Genomic DNA, 27,822 nt, shown 5'->3' on the forward strand with positions numbered 1-27,822 from the left:
TGGCAGGTGGGAGCGTGCTCGGGGCTCTGGGGGGCAGAAATGACTTTTTGGGCAGGAGCGTGGTCTTCCGTGTGTTGTCGCGTGGCCAGCTTGATACAGAATGATTTGGCACGTGCAAAAAGTGCACGTCAGCGTGTAATTCAAGGAAAGGCCTTTAGCGCATAAGCGTGTCTGTGACGTGACGCTCATGGGCGTTTCCCTCAACACGGGTGCATGTTGATTGTACACGTGCAAAAACTGCACATCCGGGTGTGACTGCGTGCAATTGGAGGAAAGGGCCTTAGCGCGTACGTGCGTAAGTGACGTTGCACGTGTGGGCTGGCTTAAAAGGTACACGTAGGACGCCATTTTCTTGTACGTGCTTTTTGTGGAAAGCGAGCGGGTGATTTTTGTACTTCTTGTCAGTTCACACGCGATAACTTCACAACGTTTCCAGTTCGTACTCCCTGTTTACTCAGACAGCGTTCAATTCTTCTTTTGGCGGGGGTGTTGCCAACACGCACACGTGTGTCTTTTTCACATTCTTTTTCCAGGCAGACGGTGAGTCGCACACGTATTTTCCAACTGTGGTTGCCCCCGTGTGTCGCGTACCCGTTCAGAGGTCATTGTAGGCTGCATGTACCACGCATTCGCTTATTTTTGTGTTTCTGGGTGCCACAGCGTAGTGCGGGTTCATTATTCCATGCACGTGCACTACCAGGGGTTGCGTGCACGTTAAATATTGTTTTCAGGGTGCCTGTGCATTGCGTGACCCGTCATCTTCCCCCAGGGATCACAGACAGCGAATTCCATCTAGTACCCTACCCCTTTCACCCCAATTGACCAGGACAATTGTATACTGCAACTCCCATACGCACAACAACATCAGTGCCATGGTTGGGAGGCGTCCAATCAGTAAGGGAGGCAAAGGTGGCTGAGCTCAAAGAGGTGGGCGCGGTAGGGGACGTGGCCAGGATGTGCAGTGTGGCCCAAGAGGCCAGTGTATGGAGGACCAATCAGGGACACCTATGCCCCCCCCAATGGTTGGTGGAAATGTAGCTGACACCATCCCAGCTCAGCCCTTGTTAAACCGGCCCATATCGTCAACTGAACCGGCACAGGATGACTCCCAGGCTGACTTCCGTGTCACCAAGTTTAAACCATGTGTGGCGGTGAAAGTTGCTGTCACCAGGCCACGTGGATCTGGGGCAGCAATGTCATCTGCTGCCCCAAGTAGCTAGGGTGAGGAGGCTGCAGGGGCAGCTGCAGCTCAATCCACCCCAGCTCAGAGTCTCCCATCCGGGACAGTGTCGGTCCAAGTCCATCACAAAGAGGTTGGTCCTGTCAACATCACCCTGCAGCCAATGCCAGCAGTGAGACCTTTGGTTATTGTGCCTTTGGAAACTTCCAGTGCCCAGTTCTGCCCCTACCAACCAGAGCGGCGTAAGCCACTCAGGGTCCGCACCACCTTCCAAGAAGAAGAAGGGTGCTCTTGCAGTACAGGCTGGGACACCAGACACGGCTACACACTCCAGCATATCAAGGAAGCCTACTTTCAATGACGCCGAACTAGATGCACTACATGCTTCTGTCACTGGAGGCTTCATCACAGAGGATCAGATCTGAGGCGTAGGAGACCTACCAGATCTTGAAGCATTGTCCTGTGAGTGCCCATGCATGTGTGTGCAATCCATGTGTATGTTGCTTGGGGAATGTGTTCTGATTGAGTGCCAGGTGAGGCTGTGTAGTCATGACTGGTATGGGTCACCCATGTGGTCCCTCCAAACCATTCGCCGGCCTTGGGTTTAGGTATGACAATATCCCTTCTGGCCACAGTTGCCAATTTGCACCTGATTACTGCAGTTGCCCTTCAACTGTCATCCTGCAACAACATTGTTCAAAATTTTTTCCTGTTCATTCAGCCGGATTGTTTTAATCCTTGCCATTTTAACACACATTTTTTTGCCGTACTGCCACAAATGTAACTTACTTCAGTCATAGATTACACCCCACAATGGCCCACATTTATTACCTTGTTATGGGAATGATTTCACCATTCAGGCTGATTGAGTAATGTGCACCTACACATGGCCGGCACACAATCATTTTTGGGCCTTGTTTGAATGTTGAACATGACTGTTGTCTTCTGTCATGTTGAAGTGACCAACCATTGATGTATCCATGTGCCTGCCATCACTGCATCAGTGAACACTGGATTTGTTGCAGCGTGTGGCACATGCGTGTTTTGTCACACTATTTTGCATGTTTTATCTCATGATGTCCATCTCACATGGATGGGTGACAGTACTTATTTGCTACCATATGGCTGTACTTGTCATATGTACCATGGCTATGCTACGTGCCATTTGTGTGCTGGCATGTGTTATGTATGTGTATTGGACATGCCACTCACAGACTATTGTGTGATGCCAGTGCTATCCAGCATGCAGTAGATGTGTTGCTATTCCATCTTGGAGTCTCCAGTGTCTACTTTTTGCCTCCCCTTCCAACTCATTGACAGTGCATGCATGCCAGGGTTATTGTCATGTGAGACATGTGTCATTTATGTACTGGATCTCTGCCTCATCAGGCCTATGTGCGTGTGCTATGGTGCTCATGCCTGTTTCCATTTGTTATCTTTCACGTTTTTGCAGGTGATGAGGCACTTGATGCTGTTGAGGAGAAGGAGATGTTGCAGACCCAGGAGGAATCAGAGCCACAACCGGCACCAGTGGAGGTCGTGGGGTGGTGGTGAATGAAAACCCATTTCTCTTACAGACCATGCTGTCCACGGGTGTCTCTGGGTACACCTCCAGAGACCGCTATGAATCAGGTGCTGAATCGGACATGGAGACATATGTGCCATCGCAGGTGAGTATTTCTGGCAGGGATGCTGTTCTGTCCAACCCACCTGCACTGGGGGTAGACTCATCTATGGGGATTTCAGTGTTGGAAAGTCCGCCTATGACGGTCATGGATGCAGGGTCACACTCCACAATATTTGCTCCTGTTCCTGGGCCACCAGATCAAAGGAGGAATGCAGTCCTGCAGCCTCAGGCAGTGCCAGCACAGCAAGGTGCACATCGCCTTGCCCCAAACAGGTGGGATGCCCGCCAACGCGGCGGCCGTGCTCCACCAGGCAATACTGTGTGGGAGAACTCCATGTACAGTATAGCAGCACAACAGGGGGAATTGTGTGAAATGATGGCTCAGGCAATGGATAGGGTGGCCACTTCCATTCTCCCACCTGAAAGGCAGATGGAGCTCCAGTAGCGGGCAACAGACTCCATTTGCCACTCACACAGAGAGGACATGTCGGCGTCCGACAGGGACCGACGGGCTGGACTGGAGACTCTGCGCACAGCCATATCTGTAGAGTCACAGGCCCACAGGGAAGCCCTCAGGTTAGAACACAGGTCCCTCAGAGATACTCTGGGTGAACTTGAGGTGTCCCGGAGTACAAGGGCAGACCAGCAGCTGGAGCAGCTGACACGTACACTGTCAGCTGAGCTCCAGGCAACCTGTCAGGAGATCCGGGCATCACGCGAAGCCATGCAGGCAGAAATGCGTGCTACCCGTGAGGTGCTGCATGGGGATCTCCGTACCATTATCCTCCAGAACCAAACCTTCCAGACCCGCCTGCTTGCTGCCCTGGAGAACCATACCAGGGCTTTGCGTGGTCTGCCTCCCATATCACGGCCACCTCCTGATGTAGTAGCAGAGGGTGATGACAGTGACGACAGGAGGAAAAGCAAACAGACAGTCAGCAAAAGAGAGAACACAAAAATAAATGTATGCACCCACGTACATAACAAAAATACGACAAAAAGAAATAAGTGTTTTTAGAGACAGTACTAAAGACACAATCCCCTACCCTGTTTTACATTCCCCCCACTCCCTTCCCCTCCTAGCACGGTAACTCTGTGGATTCCGCAATACTTTGAGGATTAGACGTGCCAGATCAGGATCTTTTCAGGATGGCAGCTATGGCATTGGCACTGTGGAGGCTAAGCCATTGCGCAATGTGGTTGCTGGTTGTGGTGTGTACACAAACACTGTGGCAGAAGGTCTGTTTGTACAGAGATATGTAGGAGGCTAAGGTGAAAGTGTGCAAGGTAAGGGGCAGGCATCCTGTTTGCATGCATGCACTGCATGCACTAGCTTAACGTTGCTAACATACATTCCGTGATGCTCTTGTGGGAGCACTTGTCTGACAATTGTAGTACATGCATTACAGTGGAAAGACCATTTTGTGAAGTTTACAAACGTAAGGGCTGGCATCCTGTTTTTATGAATGCAGTGTGTGTATCATATGATATGATGTGATATGGTATTCACATGGCATTGTACAGCACCTACAAACAAGTGTGTAAAGGCGCGACGAGGAAAGGGAGGCGGAACAGAGGCCACAAGAGACATTGATCCCACTAGGCCAGGTGAAAGTGAGAGTGTGCAAGTGAATGGGAAGGGGGAGGGCAAAGGGGAGTACATGGGAACAACAAAAAATAGCAATACGTGCAAGTACGGCCGGTGCTGGCAAGTGGCAGGATAAGTGTAGACATCAAGTCATGGCTGGACTGTTAAGGTTGCAGAAAACAGTCCCCAAGTGCAGGGGTTGGCAGAAAGCCAGTGCAGGGGTGGAACTGTCGGGAGGGAGGTGGCCTGGGTCCCAGATTACAGGGTGGGTAGGAAACCAGTGCACAATCATTTTTAGGCAGGAAGTGAGCAGGGGAGAGGAGGGGAAAAAGAAGAAGCACATGGAAAGGTTTTGAGGTGATTCCAGACCCTAAAATGGTTCTCCTCAAGTTCCAGGGAGGCAGAGCATCTGTTACAGAGGGAGGCCCCAGCAGAAGAAAGACATCTACCACCAACTGGTTGCGTGCAAAAGCAACTGACCCTGAGGAAGTTGGAGGCGGATGAGGGAAGAGCTGGAGCAAGTAGATGTTTAGGAAGTGAGAGTGCAAGGTATTCAGGTCCCAGGGACCAGAAGACCTTCTGCATAATGCACAGGGCTTTCATTGTATTCTTCATAGGCACTGGGAGCTATTGCAGACATTTTAGTCCAGCAGAGATACAATCCCTGGTGTTCAGGCCAAGGACAAGTTGTGCAGTCCTCTTATGGATGAGTTGCTGAGGGCGGAGAGTGGAAGCTGGCAGATTTAAAAAGAGGCTGGGGCAATAGTTCAGCGTACAAAGAGCCACAGCCGTGTACACACTGACCTTTTGGGAACTGACTTTAGGTTTGTAAGATATAGTCAGTGGTGGCTTTGGTGCCAGCTTTTTATGATTTATGTAGGAGTTGGGTTAGTGGGGAACACATTTCGTAGCATTGTCGGAAGGAAAGAAGTGAGTTCCTGTTTCGCTAATACACTGTATGATATGGGTAAATGAAAAAGTTTCAAGCAAATACCATTAAATTGCCACTTCATGGTAGGAGATGGGAGGAAAACCAGTATGCTTTTCAAACACGTAATGGATGCTTAGAGGCAGATATCGTGCACAGAGGCACTTATAACAGAATTGTAAACATACTGCCAAAACAATGTTCATACCTTTTTTTTGTAGTGATGGGTGCTCATGTGGATGAAGAACTATATACAAAAAGGTGGGGCATTGCCCAAACACACCAACAGAAGTAAAAACAGAAAGGAAACCTAACACTAACTAACTATATACAATGGCGGCGGGCAAGTCCTACGGCTCACTCTGTGATGTGCCGGGTCAGGGCATCATCGAACTCCATGTCGATGTCCCGGAGGCGGGCCTCTGCCCTGGCCTCGAGGTCTCGCAGGGATGCAGCCATGGCCTGTTTCAACTCCCTGCGAGTTGCCTCGAGGCACTCAGCCCGCCTCAACGCCCTGCGCATGGAGAATTCCGCCCTGACCATGGTGAGCTGTGCCTCTTCCGCCTGCCGCCGCTCCGCATCTATTGGCTGGCCCAACCACTGCCACACGGAAGACACTCCCATTCCAGGGTCCTCCTGACCTCCGGCCGATGCCTGCCCCTCTGATGTAGATGGCCCCGAGCCATCATCGCTCCCACCTTGAGCCTGCTGCTGCTGTCCATGTGCCCTGCCCGATGATGCCGGCACATCCTCCATCTGCTGGTCTCCAGTTGGTGGGGTGTCCACCCCTGCTGGACATCCGACTCCCGACTGTGGCAGGGATTTGATCTCCACCAAGCTGGCTGTGTTGGTCGAGCCAGGTCCACAGGGGGCCCTGGTGAAATTTGGGCCGGAAGACGGCAGGGAGAACAACTGGTGCATAGTCTCCACAGAGGAGGAGAGGGCTGCCAGAGTGCTCAACACATGTAAGAACCCTCCGACCGGGGCCCCTCCCAACTGTGCCAACTTGCCACGCAGCTCTTCGTGATGGTGTGCGTGGTCCCCCCAGGAAGCACGCACGTCATCACGAATGACACGCGTGCGCAACGCGACACCAATCAGGACGGACACCATATGGGCATGGGTCTCCTCGTCCGCAGGTAGTGGAGTGCCAGGTGACGTGGGCCTCCCCCTTACCTGCGCATGGGCCGAGGACAGAGCACCCCTGCTGGTGCATGGTGGTGCAATCACAGGGTCAGGGACAGTGACAAACACAGGCCCCTCTGCGGCGACCTGTGCTGCCTCCTGCCCCTGGCCCTGGACTGCACCACTTGCACCAGAGTTACTACCCCCACCAGGCCCCATGTGTGGCTCAGTAGTGGCCTCCTCCTCCTCTGTGAAGACCACCAACCTGGATGTCTCTGCACCGTCTTCCGTCATCACAAGCCCCTGTTGGGGCTCACCCGGCCCTTCCGCTACAGCCGTAGTGGCAGACGCGGCACCAGTCCCCTCGCTCCCATATGATGGCAATTCCTGGGACGGTGGCTGGGCCTTGCATCGCTGCCCGGTGGAGGCATCCCCGCCGCTTTGCTCCACAGCACCGTCTCCGCCCTCTTCTTCAATCGACGCTGCAAAGAGGGAGACATAGAACACAAGCATCAGGGTACTGTACAATAGTCCCCCAGACAGGAAGCAATAACACATTAGTGGCACTGTCAAACGTCACTTCCATCCTGTCCCTCCACAACACATGGGTCAATGCAGGCAACACACATGCAGAAACAGGCACGACGCATGCAATCAACTTCAGCATCCATGTACAAGGGCCTCTATTGACATAAATGTTGTCATCAAACTCTCATGCATCATGGCTCATACTGATCCCATGCACATACATCACCAGAGGGTCATGCATCAGGGCTCGTATACCACAGACACAGTGGATACAAGGATGACTAGACTGCATAAGTGAATCAACACATCGTCACGGACATGTGTCATGCATCCATGGTGTTTCTAAGTCACGCACCCGTTACTCAGACACAAAGACATGTACACCATACATGCACATGAGAGCAGCACTCATCTCTCACACCCCATCCATGTCCAAGTACAGTGACAGGCATGCATTCATGTGTGCATTCTGCATGCTGCTCCCCATGTTGCATTGTAAGACATGCACCATCCATGTGGTTCACGCATGACTTGTCTCACATGCATTACCATGATGTACCTGCACACACACATCCATACATGGCCTATGTCACAAATACAGGCAAGTAGCTGACTACCAGCACACTGCAACATGCCCTGTCTCACAAAGCAATGTATGGCCACTTACCGCTCGACTCCAGACGGGCCCGCATCCTGAGGATCTGGTGGCGAAGCACTGGGCGAATGCACTCCAGGACCCTCATCTGCTGGTTGGTAAGCTGGCCCCGGCGCCCCACTGCATCCTCTAAGAGGCGCCAGGCTTTCTTGATGGTCCTGGACTTTTAGTCCTCCCAGCGCTTCTGGACGTGTCTCAGGTCTTGGGGTGCCACCCCCTTCGTGTTGATGGCACCCACTATGTCCGTCCAGATCCTCCTCCGTCCTTCCTTGTCGGCGTGCGATGGTGTGAAGAGGGCATCATAATGCCCAAGAACTTGCTCCACCAGGATACCAACTTCCTCATCACTGAAGCTGGTAGCCCTCTGCCTCTCTGGCTGGGGGTCGCCAGTGGTCTTGGATGGTGTTTGCCCCGACATGGCTACCCCCGAGGCAGGTGTGGGTGGGCAACTGGGTCCTGGGGCTGGGCTGTGGAGCGATGGTATCCCAGTCGGGAGTCTTCTGTTCCAGCAGGGGTGGACACAGCAACTGGACCCCTGCAGATGGCTGACGTGCAGGCACCAAATAGCAGGGCACGTGGGCAGCAGGCAGGCGGGCAGCAGCAGATGGCAGGTGGGAGCGTGCTCGGGGCTCTGGGGGGCAGAAATGACTTTTTGGGCAGGAGCGTGGTCTTCCGTGTGTTGTCGCGTGGCCAGCTTGATACAGAATGATTTGGCACGTGCAAAAAGTGCACGTCAGCGTGTAATTCAAGGAAAGGCCTTTAGCGCATAAGCGTGTCTGTGACGTGACGCTCATGGGCGTTTCCCTCAACACGGGTGCATGTTGATTGTACACGTGCAAAAACTGCACATCCGGGTGTGACTGCGTGCAATTGGAGGAAAGGGCCTTAGCGCGTACGTGCGTAAGTGACGTTGCACGTGTGGGCTGGCTTAAAAGGTACACGTAGGACGCCATTTTCTTGTACGTGCTTTTTGTGGAAAGCGAGCGGGTGATTTTTGTACTTCTTGTCAGTTCACACGCGATAACTTCACAACGTTTCCAGTTCGTACTCCCTGTTTACTCAGACAGCGTTCAATTCTTCTTTTGGCGGGGGTGTTGCCAACACGCACACGTGTGTCTTTTTCACATTCTTTTTCCAGGCAGACGGTGAGTCGCACACGTATTTTCCAACTGTGGTTGCCCCCGTGTGTCGCGTACCCGTTCAGAGGTCATTGTAGGCTGCATGTACCACGCATTCGCTTATTTTTGTGTTTCTGGGTGCCACAGCGTAGTGCGGGTTCATTATTCCATGCACGTGCACTACCAGGGGTTGCGTGCACGTTAAATATTGTTTTCAGGGTGCCTGTGCATTGCGTGACCCGTCATCTTCCCCCAGGGATCACAGACAGCGAATTCCATCTAGTACCCTACCCCTTTCACCCCAATTGACCAGGACAATTGTATACTGCAACTCCCATACGCACAACAACATCAGTGCCATGGTTGGGAGGCGTCCAATCAGTAAGGGAGGCAAAGGTGGCTGAGCTCAAAGAGGTGGGCGCGGTAGGGGACGTGGCCAGGATGTGCAGTGTGGCCCAAGAGGCCAGTGTATGGAGGACCAATCAGGGACACCTATGCCCCCCCCAATGGTTGGTGGAAATGTAGCTGACACCATCCCAGCTCAGCCCTTGTTAAACCGGCCCATATCGTCAACTGAACCGGCACAGGATGACTCCCAGGCTGACTTCCGTGTCACCAAGTCTAAACCATGTGTGGCGGTGAAAGTTGCTGTCACCAGGCCACGTGGATCTGGGGCAGCAATGTCATCTGCTGCCCCAAGTAGCTAGGGTGAGGAGGCTGCAGGGGCAGCTGCAGCTCAATCCACCCCAGCTCAGAGTCTCCCATCCGGGACAGTGTCGGTCCAAGTCCATCACAAAGAGGTTGGTCCTGTCAACATCACCCTGCAGCCAATGCCAGCAGTGAGACCTTTGGTTATTGTGCCTTTGGAAACTTCCAGTGCCCAGTTCTGCCCCTACCAACCAGAGCGGCGTAAGCCACTCAGGGTCCGCACCACCTTCCAAGAAGAAGAAGGGTGCTCTTGCAGTACAGGCTGGGACACCAGACACGGCTACACACTCCAGCATATCAAGGAAGCCTACTTTCAATGACGCCGAACTAGATGCACTACATGCTTCTGTCACTGGAGGCTTCATCACAGAGGATCAGATCTGAGGCGTAGGAGACCTACCAGATCTTGAAGCATTGTCCTGTGAGTGCCCATGCATGTGTGTGCAATCCATGTGTATGTTGCTTGGGGAATGTGTTCTGATTGAGTGCCAGGTGAGGCTGTGTAGTCATGACTGGTATGGGTCACCCATGTGGTCCCTCCAAACCATTCGCCGGCCTTGGGTTTAGGTATGACAATATCCCTTCTGGCCACAGTTGCCAATTTGCACCTGATTACTGCAGTTGCCCTTCAACTGTCATCCTGCAACAACATTGTTCAAAATTTTTTCCTGTTCATTCAGCCGGATTGTTTTAATCCTTGCCATTTTAACACACATTTTTTTGCCGTACTGCCACAAATGTAACTTACTTCAGTCATAGATTACACCCCACAATGGCCCACATTTATTACCTTGTTATGGGAATGATTTCACCATTCAGGCTGATTGAGTAATGTGCACCTACACATGGCCGGCACACAATCATTTTTGGGCCTTGTTTGAATGTTGAACATGACTGTTGTCTTCTGTCATGTTGAAGTGACCAACCATTGATGTATCCATGTGCCTGCCATCACTGCATCAGTGAACACTGGATTTGTTGCAGCGTGTGGCACATGCGTGTTTTGTCACACTATTTTGCATGTTTTATCTCATGATGTCCATCTCACATGGATGGGTGACAGTACTTATTTGCTACCATATGGCTGTACTTGTCATATGTACCATGGCTATGCTACGTGCCATTTGTGTGCTGGCATGTGTTATGTATGTGTATTGGACATGCCACTCACAGACTATTGTGTGATGCCAGTGCTATCCAGCATGCAGTAGATGTGTTGCTATTCCATCTTGGAGTCTCCAGTGTCTACTTTTTGCCTCCCCTTCCAACTCATTGACAGTGCATGCATGCCAGGGTTATTGTCATGTGAGACATGTGTCATTTATGTACTGGATCTCTGCCTCATCAGGCCTATGTGCGTGTGCTATGGTGCTCATGCCTGTTTCCATTTGTTATCTTTCACGTTTTTGCAGGTGATGAGGCACTTGATGCTGTTGAGGAGAAGGAGATGGTGCAGACCCAGGAGGAATCAGAGCCACAACCGGCACCAGTGGAGGTCGTGGGGTGGTGGTGAATGAAAACCCATTTCTCTTACAGACCATGCTGTCCACGGGTGTCTCTGGGTACACCTCCAGAGACCGCTATGAATCAGGTGCTGAATCGGACATGGAGACATATGTGCCATCGCAGGTGAGTATTTCTGGCAGGGATGCTGTTCTGTCCAACCCACCTGCACTGGGGGTAGACTCATCTATGGGGATTTCAGTGTTGGAAAGTCCGCCTATGACGGTCATGGATGCAGGGTCACACTCCACAATATTTGCTCCTGTTCCTGGGCCACCAGATCAAAGGAGGAATGCAGTCCTGCAGCCTCAGGCAGTGCCAGCACAGCAAGGTGCACATCGCCTTGCCCCAAACAGGTGGGATGCCCGCCAACGCGGCGGCCGTGCTCCACCAGGCAATACTGTGTGGGAGAACTCCATGTACAGTATAGCAGCACAACAGGGGGAATTGTGTGAAATGATGGCTCAGGCAATGGATAGGGTGGCCACTTCCATTCTCCCACCTGAAAGGCAGATGGAGCTCCAGTAGCGGGCAACAGACTCCATTTGCCACTCACACAGAGAGGACATGTCGGCGTCCGACAGGGACCGACGGGCTGGACTGGAGACTCTGCGCACAGCCATATCTGTAGAGTCACAGGCCCACAGGGAAGCCCTCAGGTTAGAACACAGGTCCCTCAGAGATACTCTGGGTGAACTTGAGGTGTCCCGGAGTACAAGGGCAGACCAGCAGCTGGAGCAGCTGACACGTACACTGTCAGCTGAGCTCCAGGCAACCTGTCAGGAGATCCGGGCATCACGCGAAGCCATGCAGGCAGAAATGCGTGCTACCCGTGAGGTGCTGCATGGGGATCTCCGTACCATTATCCTCCAGAACCAAACCTTCCAGACCCGCCTGCTTGCTGCCCTGGAGAACCATACCAGGGCTTTGCGTGGTCTGCCTCCCATATCACGGCCACCTCCTGATGTAGTAGCAGAGGGTGATGACAGTGACGACAGTTCTCCCACTGTAGCATAGCCGTGCAGGCCATGAGCCAATGGAGGTTTTTTTTTTCTCTCAACATCCACGCATGTGGGTGTTGGGGTGCACCCTGTACCTCGTTCCTCCTGGGTGGCCTCCCCCATCCCCCGGTCCACACATGGCCATTTTGGATATATTTTATTTTTTTACAGTGTGTTGCTTTGTGTGGCTCCCATAGGTATTCCAGCTGGGCACATGAAGGCTTGTCCTGTCTTTGGGTTAGATGCTTGGGTTCCTGACACACACACACCCCTCCTGCTTGTATGGTTGTGACAGTTGACTGTCCCTTTTGTTATCATCATTGATTGTCAGCTGGTATGTGCCAGGGCTGTGTGCACTCCGCAGGGGTGGGATTTTAGGTGAAGTAATTTGCCACAAGCTGGGTACGGGCTGCCTCACCACGTGCCCTTTCACCTCCCATGCGCAGCGGTCGTGCACGTGGTTGGGGATGTTGGGGCACCACCATGTCCACCGGCACGCCCCGCTGGGTTGCAACATTGTGCACGACACATGCTGCCACTATGATCCTGCACACTACTGGGGGCGCATATAGCAGCTGCCCACCAGAGCGGTCAAGGGAGCTAAAGCGTGAATTGAGCACTCCGAATGTGCGCTCCACTATGTCCCGGGTTGCAATATGGACTGTGTTGTATCTTACCTCGAGTGGTGTGGTGGGGTTCCGAATTGGCGTCATCATGTAGGTGCTTACAGAGTAGGCACTGTCCCCTGGGGAGGTGATAATGGCTATCACTAGTGGGGTTTTCACATTACTCAGTGTCTGACATGCTAGCATGTGCAGAGGCATTTATACTCACCAATCAGCCATGTGTCGCCATGCCACCCAGCTTCCAGGTCCCGGTTTAGGGATGACATTCTGAATATGAAACTATCACGGTTTGACCCTGGATAGTTGGCATACACTGAAGTGATGATTCCCTTGGCATCACATACTACCTCCACATTGATTGAATGCCAGTGCTTGTGGTTTGATAGATGTGCTTAGTGGCCCTGGGAGGACGTAGAGCCACATGGGTGCAATCAATGGCACCTAGCACTTTGGGGAAGTGTGCCACCCCGTAAAAGTCTTGGACCACGGCCTGGCTTTCTGCAGGTGTTCTGGGCATGTAAATGTGCCTGCGGACTGAGGGGCGTGCAGTCATGATGGCCAACACCTGGTGTAGGCAGCGTAACTGCGTGGCCTGTGACACACCCCCCACTATGGCACTTGTTTGCTGAAATGAACCAGTAGCCAAGAACTGCAGTACATTGAGAACCTTTTCCAAGGGGTTCAGTGCTTGCGAGCACAGGGTGGGTGATGTGAGGTCATCCTCCCACTCCCTCACCAGGTCTAGGATTATGTGTGGTGGAAACCTGTACCTCCCATACACCTGGTCATCAGCCATACTAAAAAGGGTGGTCCTGGGTAAACAAATGCAGGGCCTGGCTATCCTCCTCCTGCGGTGTTCCACGACCACTGCTGCGAGGAACGGTATATTCATCGTAGCGTCTGAGCTTGTTTGTTTTTTGCATGCACTTTTATGCTGCGCAGCGCCGCTTACGCCTGCTTCCTGCTGGCGTATGTGTTTCCGGATTAGCGTGTCTTTTTTGGCGCATGCATTTCCCCTGTTCGATTCCATGAATACGTGTTGTTAGCGCGCGTGTGGGCGTTGCGAGCATTTACCTCCTGTACTTCCCGTAACGCCCACATTTTCGCGCGTTGTTCCCCATTCCGCATGTTACGCCCCGTGTTGCGCCCACTTTTCTTGTGTGCGCTGCGCTATGTGCGCTTTCCCTGTCAGCGTAGCGCACGCCATTTAGTGACGTGTGCGCCCGCATGCACCACCCACGAATTTAGCGCACATCCCAGGATTTACACGCGCACTGAATTCCATGAATCGAAGTGCGTCGCTTTGGCACGCGTGCGCTGCGAATTTCATGCTTGCGCTGTGATTTTCACGCTTGCGCTCAACCTTTCGGCGCACATTTATTCCATGAATCGGCCCGTAAGTCTCAGGAAGGGGTGAGAGTGATTGGAAGCCCACAATGAGCACACACAGTAAAACTCCAAAGAATACTCTTAGACAAGTGTATATCAAAAATACATTTATTATAGGTGTTAGAACTAAACAGAAATAAACAACAGTAATATAAAATTGACCACACATGCATTACCCTAATTACCATACATACAAATGTGTTTCACCTAATGCGGATAAGGGGGAGAACACAACCACAACCTGCAACAGAAGAGGTAAGCTAACACAAATATAGCATTGGCAGAGTCGATCCCTAACTTAGGAAGTGCAGCCCTAAGAAGCCCTCTTGGTACTCTTGTTCAGAAGAGAATTGCCATAGCATTTCACTGCTGGACTGCCTATGTGGGTGGGACAAAGACTGATATGCAAATGGATATTTCCCTTCTGTTAAAGGTTCAGTGAGCTGAAGTGTGGCTGCGGACTTTCAAGTGGGTACCTTCCCAAGGAAAAGGTAATTTAGCCGTGTTAGTTCTTGCAGAAGGGTGCCTATGACTATTTTTTGATTGTTTAAGGGACTTAGGTTTAGTCACCCTAAGATTCATAGGGTCATCCAGACGTGGACCCCTTGCTCACTGTGCTCAGAGAGTCACAGCTCCACCTCACTGATGAGGCGCAACAAGGCTGAAACATGTGTCTGGGGTTGTTGTTGGTACTCTTGTTCAGAAGAGAATTGCCATAGCATTTCGGTGCTGGACTGACCATGTTAGTGGGACAAACACTGATACGCAAATGGATATTTACCTTCTGTGAAAGGTACAGTGAGCTAAAGTGTGGCTGCGGACTCTCAAGTGGGTACCTTTCCAAAGAGCAGATAATTTAGCTGTGTTCATTTTAATACCATCAAATACAGAATTGGAGCTCGAAAACGTGGTACTCAGACACATGATCAAGATGAAAATAGGCTCAAGCAGATGACGTTGAGGCAAACAGATGTGAGTATACCCATACTCCCATATATTCTCAGGAGTTGTGAAGCCTACAATGCCATGTTCAAAGGCTCATTGACTGACAAAGAGTAAGAGTGATGATGGATGTCAGACTAATTGGGACGGAAGCTATGGTCTAGACCAGCTCACCAGCACCTGGGTTGCCAGAATGAGAGCTGCTAGCGAGTGGAATGGTGAAAGTGTGCCAAACAATAATAGAGGGCCACGTAGCAAAGAGCCCTGTAGTTTGAGAACCAATTGATTGTCGTGTATTTTGTGACGATGTAGATGACTTGTACTAGAGGAGGGCTTAGGTGTCCACCTGACAGTATAGACCCAATCACAACTTCAACCCCCACAGAAAGTATATGTAGATATTCCGTGTTACCCTATCACAGCCCCACATAGGTTTTACAAGTTACCACGTAGTATGATGTCAATGATGATGAATATTTAGTATACAAGTATGTTTTTTTATGAAATGCGTGGAGATTATGCTGTGTGACATCAGCTGATGTTCATTGTGCTCTCTGTTTTAGATAATTGTTAATAAAGCAGTGTTTCTGGGTTTAAGTGGTAGCGGGTCGGATGTTTGAAATAAAAGGTCTGTCGATTTAGTAGACTCGAGACTCTCAGATTATCCGACACCCTCTGCACCTTAGCTGGACGCACGCAAAGTTTCCTGTGGAGAACGGCCAACATAGTCAAGCTTGCAAGTAAAGAAGATACAGGTGGGATTGGTCTCTCTTTGACAAAATCCCTCCTGGTATCCACAGGCACCAAGTGGACTAAAGGCCACAGCAGCAAGATTGCGGGAGGGGAGAGGAAAAGCATTGAGGAAATAAGGCAAGGGGAAGATCAAGCCGAACAAGATAAAAAAGACAGGGAACGAGAAAGAAGTTTGAGGGAAGTTGAGAACAAGAGAAAGAATAGACACTGCGAGAACAGATGTATCAGGATGAACAGCAGAGAAGGGGTGAGAGTGCAGAGGAGCAAAGGAAACATGACAATAGGCCGAGAACACTTGAAGAACAAGATAGATTGGAGAGGAAAAGAGAAGAGGAAGAAGAACAGAAATTGCGAGATAAAAGAATGCAAAGACAAAGAGATGAGGAAGTGCGTAGAGAGAACAAAAGAAGGGAAGAGAAAAGAAAAGAGGAGGAAAGAGTTAGATGGAAAGCGGAGAAATGAAGAGAACTAGATGAAGAAATGGAGCAAAAAAGGAGACAGAGGGCACGCGACATCGATCGCACTCAGAAAGAGCTCATGGAACCGAGTCCACTAATATCGTGGAGCCATATAGAGAAGTTCCTCCCATCACAGGGAACAATGACAGAACCACTTAGAATAAACTTAGAGGAGTTTTTTCCATTAAAGCAAGCAATGCCTGGGTCATCTAGAATAGACCTAGAGAAAAACCTGAGATAAGACGTATCGGAGATATCGGAGATAGAATCGATAAGGTTTATCAAGAAATGAGGACAGAGGGCGAATTGGGAAGCAGGGGAATAGAAGATCGATCTATAATTGCCCAATCACGAGGCAAGTAAGAAAGCCTGTTTAGTTTCGAACACAGAACCTTGTCTTTGGACAGGTTAACTTTGGATAAGAATGACAGGGATGAAAGTACATGTGGTAAGGAAGGATGTATGTTGTCAGACAAGGAAATACGATGGTCAGATCAAGAACAATGTAGAGATAAAATGCCAGAACCTATGTCTTGAGCGCCCTAAAGGACGAGCGCATAGTGAGAGAGGAGAATCACCACCATATGTGAGCAAGCTAAGGTCATTGCCCGGTATAAGGCGATGCAGAACCATTGTCCCTAATATGGAAAGGCAGACGATGGGAGGCGAAGGAAGAGCTGGGTATATGCAGTTCCCCCTATTGGAGAAAGTAGGGGCCAGGCCACAGTATATCCCAAGGCTGCAGATGGATAAGGATAATTTAAGGTGTAAACTTCCTAGTTTGACAGATGGGTTGGGAAAATGGATTTATGAGTTATAGAAAATGACAGGAGGAAATACTCTAGCTATAGGGGACATCAAAAGTCTCCTAGCAGCCATTCCTGGGGAAAGGGCTGACAACATTTGGACACAAGCAGGCTATTCAAGTGTCACGGCGCAGAATACAGCTCATGATGGGGCGCCATTTAATGATTGCAGAGCAGATGTTTGGAGAGCTCTGAGGGTACAGTATCCTGATACCTCAGATATGGGTGCAATTATGGCACATAAAATGCAACAAGACGAAGATCTGCTTGCTTACATTCAATCCATTCAGGAGCAATGGTTTTTTGAAACTCCTGAGCCTTGGGGAAAATCAGTGGCAGTATTCGACCACATTTTATGTCAAGGACTGCCAGAGTAAGTGCAGAGGCAGCTCCAGAAATGAGTGGGTATGGAAGCAAAACCGTGGACGGAAATACATTTGACAATCATGCATCACTGTCGACTGTTTTAAGAGAAGAATAAAAAACATTGAAGAAGCTAGGAAACTCGAAGAAGCTAAATTAGTGCAGAAAAAACTGTCAAAATACTCTCTACAAGGGGCAGTTTTGACAAGCGGAGAGGGGCTGGAAATGCAGCAACCTATAGGTGCATCACAGGTGAATAATCAACATCAATGGACAAAGGGGAAGTGGGTTCATGCAGAGAGGCCGAGGAATGGGCTTTCAGAGGGAGAGGCGGTTTTCAGAATAATCAAAGTAGTTTTCAGAACGTGCATAGTGACAATCAGAATATGCAAGGAGGGAAAATTAGAAGAGCGCCCCTTTTACGTTGGATGTGTGGCATGACAGGCCACATTGTGCATGTGTGTGGAAACCAAGGCTATGTACAGGATGGGCAATCTTCAAGAGGGGACAATTTACCCTCCGGCGTATAGCCCACAAGTTAGAAATGGATTTGCACAAGATCAGACAGTGTATCAGCAACAAGCGCTGCATATACACCAGACACAGCAAATACACCAGACACAGCAAATACAGCAAGCCCCATTAAGTCTGCCGTAAGGGCAATCACAGCACGCACCCATGCATATACAGCAGAACACAAACACGGGACAATTAATGACACCTAGAGTGAGGGGGCTACTGCAATTAATGGAAATCCTTTTTAGGTTACTGGGATGAGCATATATCCACAATAAGACAGCTCACAGGGTGAATTGATGTGTTCAGTACTATCAGTAACACCAGACCCACAAGATGAACCGAGGGTTGATGTATCAATGGGAGGCAAATCATTTTCTTTTTTACTAGATAAGGGTGCAACCACTGTATACGGGAGGGAACATTTCCGTTATTAGGAAATGCCATGAATGCTCAAGACTTATATGTATCTACAAGTAGAGTTCCTTTTACTTATGAACTCCCAATCTCTGTGGGAGAATTTGACATGTCTGCACTGTTATTGTATTCACGGCAGACACCAGTTAATATTATGGGGCGAGATCTAATGACCAAACTTAACATTACTATTTAATTTACTGATGATGGAATAGTGTGTTCTACTCCCGGGATACACTATTTAAACAAGGGAAATTCATACGGGCATTTACTGGGCACATAGCTCTGCAAGGAATGTCACTCGAACCTGAATTCTTCTGTATGGGGTATGCATTTTGCTAACATAGTTGCCTGGCTTGGTGGGAAAGACTATGAGAATACCTGATGAGTTTTTGTTCAGACCACAGATAGGGACGAAGAGGAAGGGAGAGTTATTCCTCTAGAATTAGTTGCAGCTGTGGTGCGAGGGGAATTGGCTATGCTCGAAGGATGGGATGAGGGCAGGCCATGGAGAACAGTCATTGTCATTGGGGAAGGATATAGACTGACTGATGTCACAGATGAGGATCTTACTTAAAGACGATCCAACAGGTGATGAGCTATTATTTGAAATGAATATTGCATATTGGATTAAGATAGAGAACAGAGAAGTCCCACAGCAAATGATGATAGTAGGACAACATCCAGAATATTTTGACGAGGATTTCGACAAAGTGCCAACCTTGTTGTGGACTACAGGCCTCTATAACATAGGTCTGTTGAAGGGGGTAGGAGACGTTCAGATTAAGCTGAAACCAGGAGAAATGTTACCTCAAGCAAGGCAGTATTTCATGTGTCGAGAGGCAGATGAGGGTATTTTTAAAACGATTTCCGCATTAATGGAACAGGGTATTCTAGTGACGTCAGAGTCACCATGCAATACCGCAGTGTATCCGATTAACAAACAGAAGGGAGGGTCATGGCATTTAATTCAGGACATGAGGACGATAAACCAGATTGTAGAAGCAGAGTTTCCTCTAGTTCCAAATCCTGCGATGATATTGTGTAACATTCCCACTGAGGCACGATATTTCACAGTGGTTGACTTGAAAAATGCTTTTTTCTCAATCCGTTGCATAAAGACTCTCAAGATCTGATGTAATTTACTTTCGGTCACACGAAACTGAAAAGCACACGTTTACCTCAGGGGTACTGTGAATATGCATTAATTTTAAATAGGGTGCTTCAGATGGACTTGGCAATGTAGAATTGAAAGTGAAAAGTGTTGTATTTCAATAAGTAGATGATATTTTAGTTTGCAGCATGACAGAAGATGAGTGTAGAGAAGACTTGATACAGATAGTGATTATTCTTGCAGAAAAGGGATACAAAGTATACAGAGAGAAGTTGCAGTACTGTCAAAAGGAAGTATTGTATATAGGCCAGTTAATTTTGCATGAGGGAATAAAGGTTACACCTGAAAGAGCTGAGGCAATTATGAAAACGGCAAAGCCACACACGATAAAGCAGATGCAGCATTTTTTAGGATTGCATGGGTATTTGATTATAGTTCATACACAAGACCACTTTTACTGGCTCTTAAAAAGGCATAAATGAACACAGATAAAATATAATGGACTGAGGAAATGGAGGAAGGATTTGATGAGTTAAAAAAGGCAATTTTCGCAGCACCAGTTTTAGGGATTGGTAATTATTCTGAAGAGTTTTACCTGTTTTGGCATACAAATGGGACACCATGACAGCACTTCTTACATAACTACTGTGGGGTATAAACCTCTTGCATATTATAGTAGGATTTTAGATCCAGTTATGAAAGGACACTTTCCTTGCGAACAATCGCTGGCTGCAGCCGCGTTCGCTATTGAGAAAGTTGTGAATATAGTGATGGGGTGCTCCGTGACATTATTTGTAGAGCATGCCTTGTTTGCAATTCTGGAACAACCTAACGGCACATTGAGGGACCCGAGAGCTTCTGCATATGAAGTAGTCATATTGAATCCTGTGATTAAGATAGTCAGATGCAGGATAGTGATTTGTGTCACATTTGTCCCTGAGCCCGTGTCAGAAGGAGAGCAAGTACATTATTGTGCTAGTTATGAAGAATCGGATGACGATATACCGCGTGTAAATGCAAACGCATTGTTGGGGAGAGAGATTCTCTTTAAAAAATCGATCAAAATCGATCAAAATAATGGAGAAAGACTGACTGGGTAAGCTGTAGTGAGATAAAGGGAAAATTGAGAGTTTGAAGCAGTAGCAAGCGTAAGGCTGCCATCACACTTTTCAGCACAGGCAGCGCAATTGGTGTAACTTATTATCGAACTTGAAAAATATGAAGGAGAGGAAGAGACGGTGTACAGTGACACTGCCTATATGACATGTGATAAGATATGTACAACCTGGGATGAAGGGAGCAGGGAACATATGGGATGTAAACAGGGAGCTCAATTGCCATGGAAAAACAGAAGAAGAAATACAAAGTTGCAGAGAAAGAGGCCAGATGCAGGTTTGAAGAACAGTACTTTCACCAGATGGCTGTTAAGAAGGTGTGGTTATATGCAGAGCAGTGGCAGTAACTGGACATCGCAAATCAGTTATAACACGAGCAGCCTTTGAAGCAAAATACCCATTGAGGAAGCCATTCTTTATGTATCCACCGAGAGCTGATAGTCTCTTAGGGTAGATCCCCGGAGAACGTGAGAAAATGAATGAAAGGGCAGACTGGTGACGTCACAACACCTAAACATGACACACTGAGAAAAGGTAGAAGTGGAGAATGTAAAGAGAACATATTGTGTGATTATACATATACTCTTCCTTTTTTTTAGATTCGAGAATATTATATCCCCACTTAGTAGGAGGGGTCAATACCTTGTGTGTGGGGTTTACCTCAGTAGAAGATTTTGTAAGAGAACATATGGAACATGATGACGAAGTCAAAGAATCGAGCAACCTGTTTTGTACAAAATAAAGATTACGCATGTGAAGAGTACGGAAGAAAATGCAAGCTGTTTTACAATTGTACACATCCAGTAACACAAGCAGACCAAGTGATCGTAGAAGCTAGCTATAAGTAGTATATAGTTTGCAGGCGGGGCCGCCAAGGTCTAGTTTGAGAACCAATTGATTGTCGTGTATTTTGCGACGATGTAGATGACTTGCACTGGATGGGGGCTTAGGTGCCCACCTGACAGCAGAGACCCAGTCACAACTTCAACCCCCCTAGAAAGTATATGTAGATGTTCCGTGTTACCCTATCACAGCCCCACATACGTTTTACAAGTTGCCACGTAGTATGACGTCAGTGATGACAAATATTTAGTATATAAGTATGTTTTTTATGAAATGCGTGGAGATTATGCTTTGTGACATCTGCTGATGTTCGTTGTACTCCCTTTTTGAGATAATTGTTAATAAAACAGTGTACACCTTGCCAACTTCTTGAGTCAACCTTATTATTGGTGTTTGAGTCATTTCTGCATCCCCATCCTTCTCATAAGAGCACCACCTTGTCTTAAAGAACCCTTTATCCGGGTTCACTAGGGTCATCCAGACATGGACCCCTTGCTCACTATGCTCAGAGAGGCACAGCTCCACCTCCCTGATGACGTTCAACCAGGCTGAAACTTGTGTCGGGGGTTGCTGTTGGTACTTTTTCAGAAGAGAATTGCCATAGTAGTTTGGTGCTGGATTGCCCATGTGGGTGGGACAGAGACTGATATGCAAATTGATTGTTCCCTTCTGTGAAAGGTAAAGTAGGTTAAAGTGCGGCTGCGGATTCTCGAGTGGATACCTTCCCAATGGATAGGTCATTTAATCATGTTCGTTCTTGCAGAGGGGCGCCTATGATTATTTTTTTATTTTTAAGGGACTTAGGTTTAGTAACCCTACGTTTCATAGGGTTAGCCAGATGTGGACCACTTGCTCGCTGTGCTCAGAGAGGCACAGCTCCACCTCACTGATGAGGCCCAAGCAAAGGTTGAAACATGTCTCTGGGGTTGTTGTTGGTACTCTTGTTCAGAAGAGAATTGCCATAGCATTTCGGGGCTGGGCTGCCCATGTGTTTGGGACAGAGACTGATATGCAAATGGATATTTCCCTTCTGTGAAAGGTACAGTGAGCTAAAGTGTGGCTGTGGATTCTCAAGTGGGTACCTTTCCAAAGAGCAGGTAATTTAGCTGTGCTCGTTTTCAAAGTCGGGTGCCTGGATAACTCACGACTTAACACTGGAATTGCCCTCAAGTACTAAAAGCTATCAGCTAATATTGAAGGTACAATCACATCAACGATATAACCCCTAGGATACATCTATATTAGATTCAATTCTCAGCCACTCTCCTTCCCAATATTAGATTGACTGTGAATTATTTTCAACTTTTTTGTTACCAATTAATGTTGGTGCCATGTTAATATTAAGTTGCAACTGGAATGAGAATGACCAGTGTGTTCTAGTGCGAGATGGACTGAATTACTGTTGCATCATTCAGTTTGCTAAACGATCCATCTAATTGACCTCAAAGTGCCTTCTAACATGGGCCGAGAGTTTACATCTGAAGCAGAGTGATTCTTTCATTCTGTACTAACTCCAACCATTTTTTTACTTTTTATTTACAATTTAATACTGAGGACCATTAACTTTGAACCTACCAGTGACATAAAATGATATAACCTGGCATACCCGGGACTCCCCCCTCCCCCGCTTCTCTCCTTTTACTATAAATGATACCCGTAGACACATTAGGTACTGTACGTGCTCGTGTACAACACTATTGACATCTGGCGGCATTGTGTCTGCATGTGATGATGTCATTTGACATGGCACACATTATTTGTGCAGGCCATTTTAGAAATGCTGGGGCCAGCTCCGAGAGTGGCCGGCTTGTCTCTTCTAAATTGATCAACCTATGTAAGATTGTCCGCAATCAGATCATAATGTTATCTGGGAAACCCACAACGAATTGGACTTCCCCTGTGCAACCACATAGTTCTGAACTATATACACACATGTATCTTTATTAATCACCTCTCTGTGATACAACTTGCTATTTTGGGAAACACATAGGATTTGTCTTCCCGTGTGTCGATGAATAGTTTTAAATCTCTTTGTATATATCTTCCCCAATCTCCTTGCCATTACACAACTCTTTTTGTTAACCCCATTTAGAGATAATTCTCTATTGGCCTGACCATGAGAGGCTGCTTACTTCAAATGTGAGAACTTACCTAATGAAGACACCCTCTACAGTCTATATTCCGGATTGCAAGTTATGGCTTTGAGCCTTTTACAACTGTATGTTGCCTAGTCATAGGCTGTGAGGTAGGTCCTCTATACTTATTATCCTTTCTCTTGAATTCTAACGTTTAGGACTCTTATTTCTTTGATTTATGTATTAGCCGCTCTAGTGCTACCTCTGCTTCCCCCCCTCCCCGCACCCTGAATTCATATAACATTAACTAATGGGTTAATATCTTCGGCACAGTCTCAACATGGGTGTGCACTACTAGAGAACCCTATGCGCATTTGTTCACACAGGCAAACATTACTCATACAAAAGGAATGTTTGTTGTTCTGTTTCATTGGAATACAACTCTGACACAAATGATAAAGGTTGGAGTAATATCCTAGTGCTTTATTAGCTTTTTGAAGACTTACAATTACATTTGAAAGACATTCAAGGGGTTATCTGGATTTCATTTGTATGCAGTCTCAATAAACTACCAACGTTAACATGCTTTGCACATGTGTGTACTCTAGCAGCTAGTGATGCTTTCCATTCATCATGCTTAGGTCACACATGTGTAATCATGCACCAGGCCTGGGTCACAGGTCTAGGGGAACATTTATTAAGAGGCTTGTCTTGTATACTGGGCATGTGCATAGGTAGTAATCCTACTGAGAGCCCAAATGAAGTTTATTTTTTAAATAAGACATTTGGTGAGCAGTAGAGAGCAACGATATAGTCCAATGCTTATATGTTATGCTTTAAAGGATACTTCAGAATCTGAATTAAGTTATTTTATTTACATATAGATAACCAGAAAATGTGTGCCTGCTCATTTCTTTCGAGATTCAGGTCTCATATCAATCTTTCAATAAAGGTCTGTCAGCCCCTCTTCTGAGAAGCAACATAGCCAAATAATCTATCCTATCATTTGGTAGGGTCTACAACCACGTTTTAGCCAAATATACTTCAACACTCCTGTTTAACTCATACCAATCTTACACATATTGGATTGTCTAAAATAATAAAGATGTCATTACTGGAAGTTTTTAAAAGTTCTGAGAGTAGTCTTTCAGCTCTTGTAGATTTTTGAGAGCAGCACTGCCTCACTTATGTCTCCCAGAGTTTTTGGTTACCCCAGACAATCAGGTTCAGAATTCCTTTTCAATTTGGTCAAAATACGAGTTGATGATAACTACTTGAGGCAAGGGCAATCTTCACATCTTTCATGATGTGGAACTGATCAGGAAAATCTGTGTGGCGAAAAGAGCTTCACTAGTGTTCACTTTGCCATGGCAATCACTTCCTGTGGGTTCCTGACGCGAGGACCGAAAGATTCTCTGGGCAATGTTTGAGGTGGGAATCAGCCAAGGATGTGCGCTTGAGGACACTGCAATAGTCAAAACGCATGTCACGGATCGAGTAAAGAGTCTATTAACTCTCTCTGAGCTACACTTTGTCATCAATTCATCAACCTCCAATTCCGGACAGTGCTAGAGATGTCGCTTTTCTGGAAATAACTCTTCAATATAAATGAAGTCTCAATGCTATTCTGGCATCTTGCTCTGAGGTACTCAAGGCATTCGACATATTTCAAGTACGTTAATCTATTTATAAACGAATTCACTGACAGTAGACTCAAATATAACACCTTCGGCAGAAAATAATAATCTGAGCTCCACATACCTAATACCATAGGTTCTAAGGTAACAGAGATCCAAAGGTCTAATGTTAAAGTCCTACTTGAGAACATGGGGCACGGGTGATGATACAAAAATCAAAGACAAATCTCAGACTCTGAGATGTGGCTGGTATATTCCCCACAACCATGAGCACATAGGTGACCCCTAACAGCTGGGTACTAGAAATATGTTAATAAGCAACAATGGGGTGCAAAGAAATCCAAAGAGCACAAAGCCCATAAACTAGGTCCAGACCCTAAGACCAAAGCTGAAAAGAAAGCACTGGGCTAAGTGACTTCACTCAGCAAGAAGAGGTGAGGGGAGGCTGGGCTTAATTAATCATTGTTCTGGCCATTGGGACAGGGCTAAGTGACTTCACTCAGCAAGAAGAGGTGAGGGGAGGCTGGGCTTAATTAATCATTGTCCTGGCCATTGGCACAGGGCTAAGTGACTTCACTCAGCAAGAAGAGGTGAGGGGAGGCTGGGCTTAATTAATCATTGTCCTGGCCATTGGCACAGGGCTAAGTGACTTCACTCAGCAAGAAGAGGTGAGGGGAGGCTGGGCTTAATTAATCATTGTTCTGGCCATTGGGACAGGGCTAAGTGACTTCACTCAGCAAGAAGAGGTGAGGGGAGGCTGGGCTTAATTAATCATTGTCCTGGCCATTGGCACAGGGCTAAGTGACTTCACTCAGCAAGAAGAGGTGAGGGGAGGCTGGGCTTAATTAATCATTGTCCTGGCCATTGGCACAGGGCTAAGTGACTTCACTCAGCAAGAAGAGGTGAGGGGAGGCTGGGCTTAATTAATCATTGTCCTGGCCATTGGCACAGGGCTAAGTGACTTCACTCAGAAAGAAGAGGTGAGGGGAGGCTGGGCTTAATTAATCATTGTCCTGGCCATTGGCACAGGGCTAAGTGACTTCACTCAGAAAGAAGAGGTGAGGGGAGGCTGGGCTTAATTAATCATTGTCCTGGCCATTGTTGAGGATTGACAAAACCTAGATTATTGCTGAAACAGAGCTCAGGAGGGAAATAGGCTCTCGTGGGAAAGCTGGGATCTGAAGGGTAGGCAATTTGGGGTGAAAATCAGTTGGAGTCAGGGTCTGAAGCCTCAGACTTTAAAGGGTGCAGAGGAGTTAAAGATTCTCAAATATGCAGATTCCATTTGTTTTAGGAGTAATGTGCTACTTATAAATCTTGATTTCCAGAACTGGAGAAAATATTGTCCAAGTGAAAAAGGGATTCTGTGAGCTATTTTTATTACTGAAGCAGTTGTGATTCTCAGAAAACCTACAATAACTTGGTTTACTGGGGTTTGGTAACTAGGCTTCTTCTGGGCCCATTGATAGGGCCAGTGACATGTATCCTGAAGGCATCAATGGTCATTTGAGTGGCTCAGATGGTGAGGAAGTACCAGTTGACTCCAGTATTGCTGAGAAGTGATGCAGAGCAGTGTCACACAGATGCTGTGTCAAGCTGTTTACCTGTCCTCTGGCGGGACCTCTATATTCTGGTGTTATGCCCTCGTCCCTGGAAGGACCCATCGCCCAGAAGTGAACTTGAGACCACAATCCACAGAGAATGGCTTCCAGGCAAATGCTCAGAATGGAATGAGGCTTCAGACAGATGATCCTGTGCCTTACGGTAACGGTCTCTGAGGTGTTTCCTGCCATCTCTCCCACGGAAATATTCATCCAGGTATCGCTTGGACTCTCAGCATCTCGCCATGACTCTGCCCACTGCAAATAGATCACCGAGTCCCAAAGATGGAGTTCAACTGAATGACAAGGAGAGTCCTACATGTGACCTGGATGCAAAGTAAAGAACGGGCTAGCCTCATAAGGAAATGTAAGGGGCAGGGCTAAATGAGCTATGGATAGATGGCCACCACAGACATCTCTAATTAATGTGCGCTCTTTGCCAATGACTTCTCTTTGCTGCAAGATATTCCTGCACCTAAATGAGAACGGAAGGAAGTGTGACTGGCACCTCTGCCAAGGAGAGTGCTAAGTGTCACCAGTTCTCATCAGGACCGGATATGCCTGGGGGTGATCATTATTTTACTCATCAGCCAGGGCCTTGGAAAAGAATGATCAATAGCTACTATAAATGCTGGGAAACTAACACCTTCATTCATCTGGTGGAGTATGAACCTCAGAATATAGAATGACCACTACTCCATCCGGTCGGTTAGGCCATTTCTGATTATTATTCATCAATTCTGGATGAAGCAGGGCTGTGGAATCTCTGCCTAACCTGTGCCACACTGCATGCAACCAGAAACTAATCCTGGATAATCTGGGGAAGTGCCTGCATGCAGGCAGAAAACCTGCAGGAATGCATGGAATCTGAAGCACAGTGGGCGCATAGCATACATGTTCAAAAGCACTGCCTGTACATAAAAAAAGACTCTCCTTTGTTTGAAGAACTGGGAGAGGAGTCAATGGAGACCATGTGCTGAACACTTTGGTTCCTATAACACCATTTCTGTTGTAGGGAACCCTATGCCACATGTTGCTGCCTGCTGCTCACCAGCCCTGAACCCTGCTGCTGCTGTACCCTAGAGGAATATCTGTGATCAGGCCTCGAACTATGCTGTACCATCTTTGTCCTGCCAAGTAGCCACTGTCACCTGCACCTTCCCCCTGTGTCAGTCTCCTGCCACGCCGTGCTGCTGCCTTCCACCA

Source organism: Ambystoma mexicanum, chromosome 4p, assembly GCF_040938575.1.
Source record: "Ambystoma mexicanum isolate Mex_15411 chromosome 4p, UKY_AmexF1_1, whole genome shotgun sequence".
Taxonomy (NCBI): Eukaryota; Metazoa; Chordata; class Amphibia; order Caudata; family Ambystomatidae; genus Ambystoma; species Ambystoma mexicanum.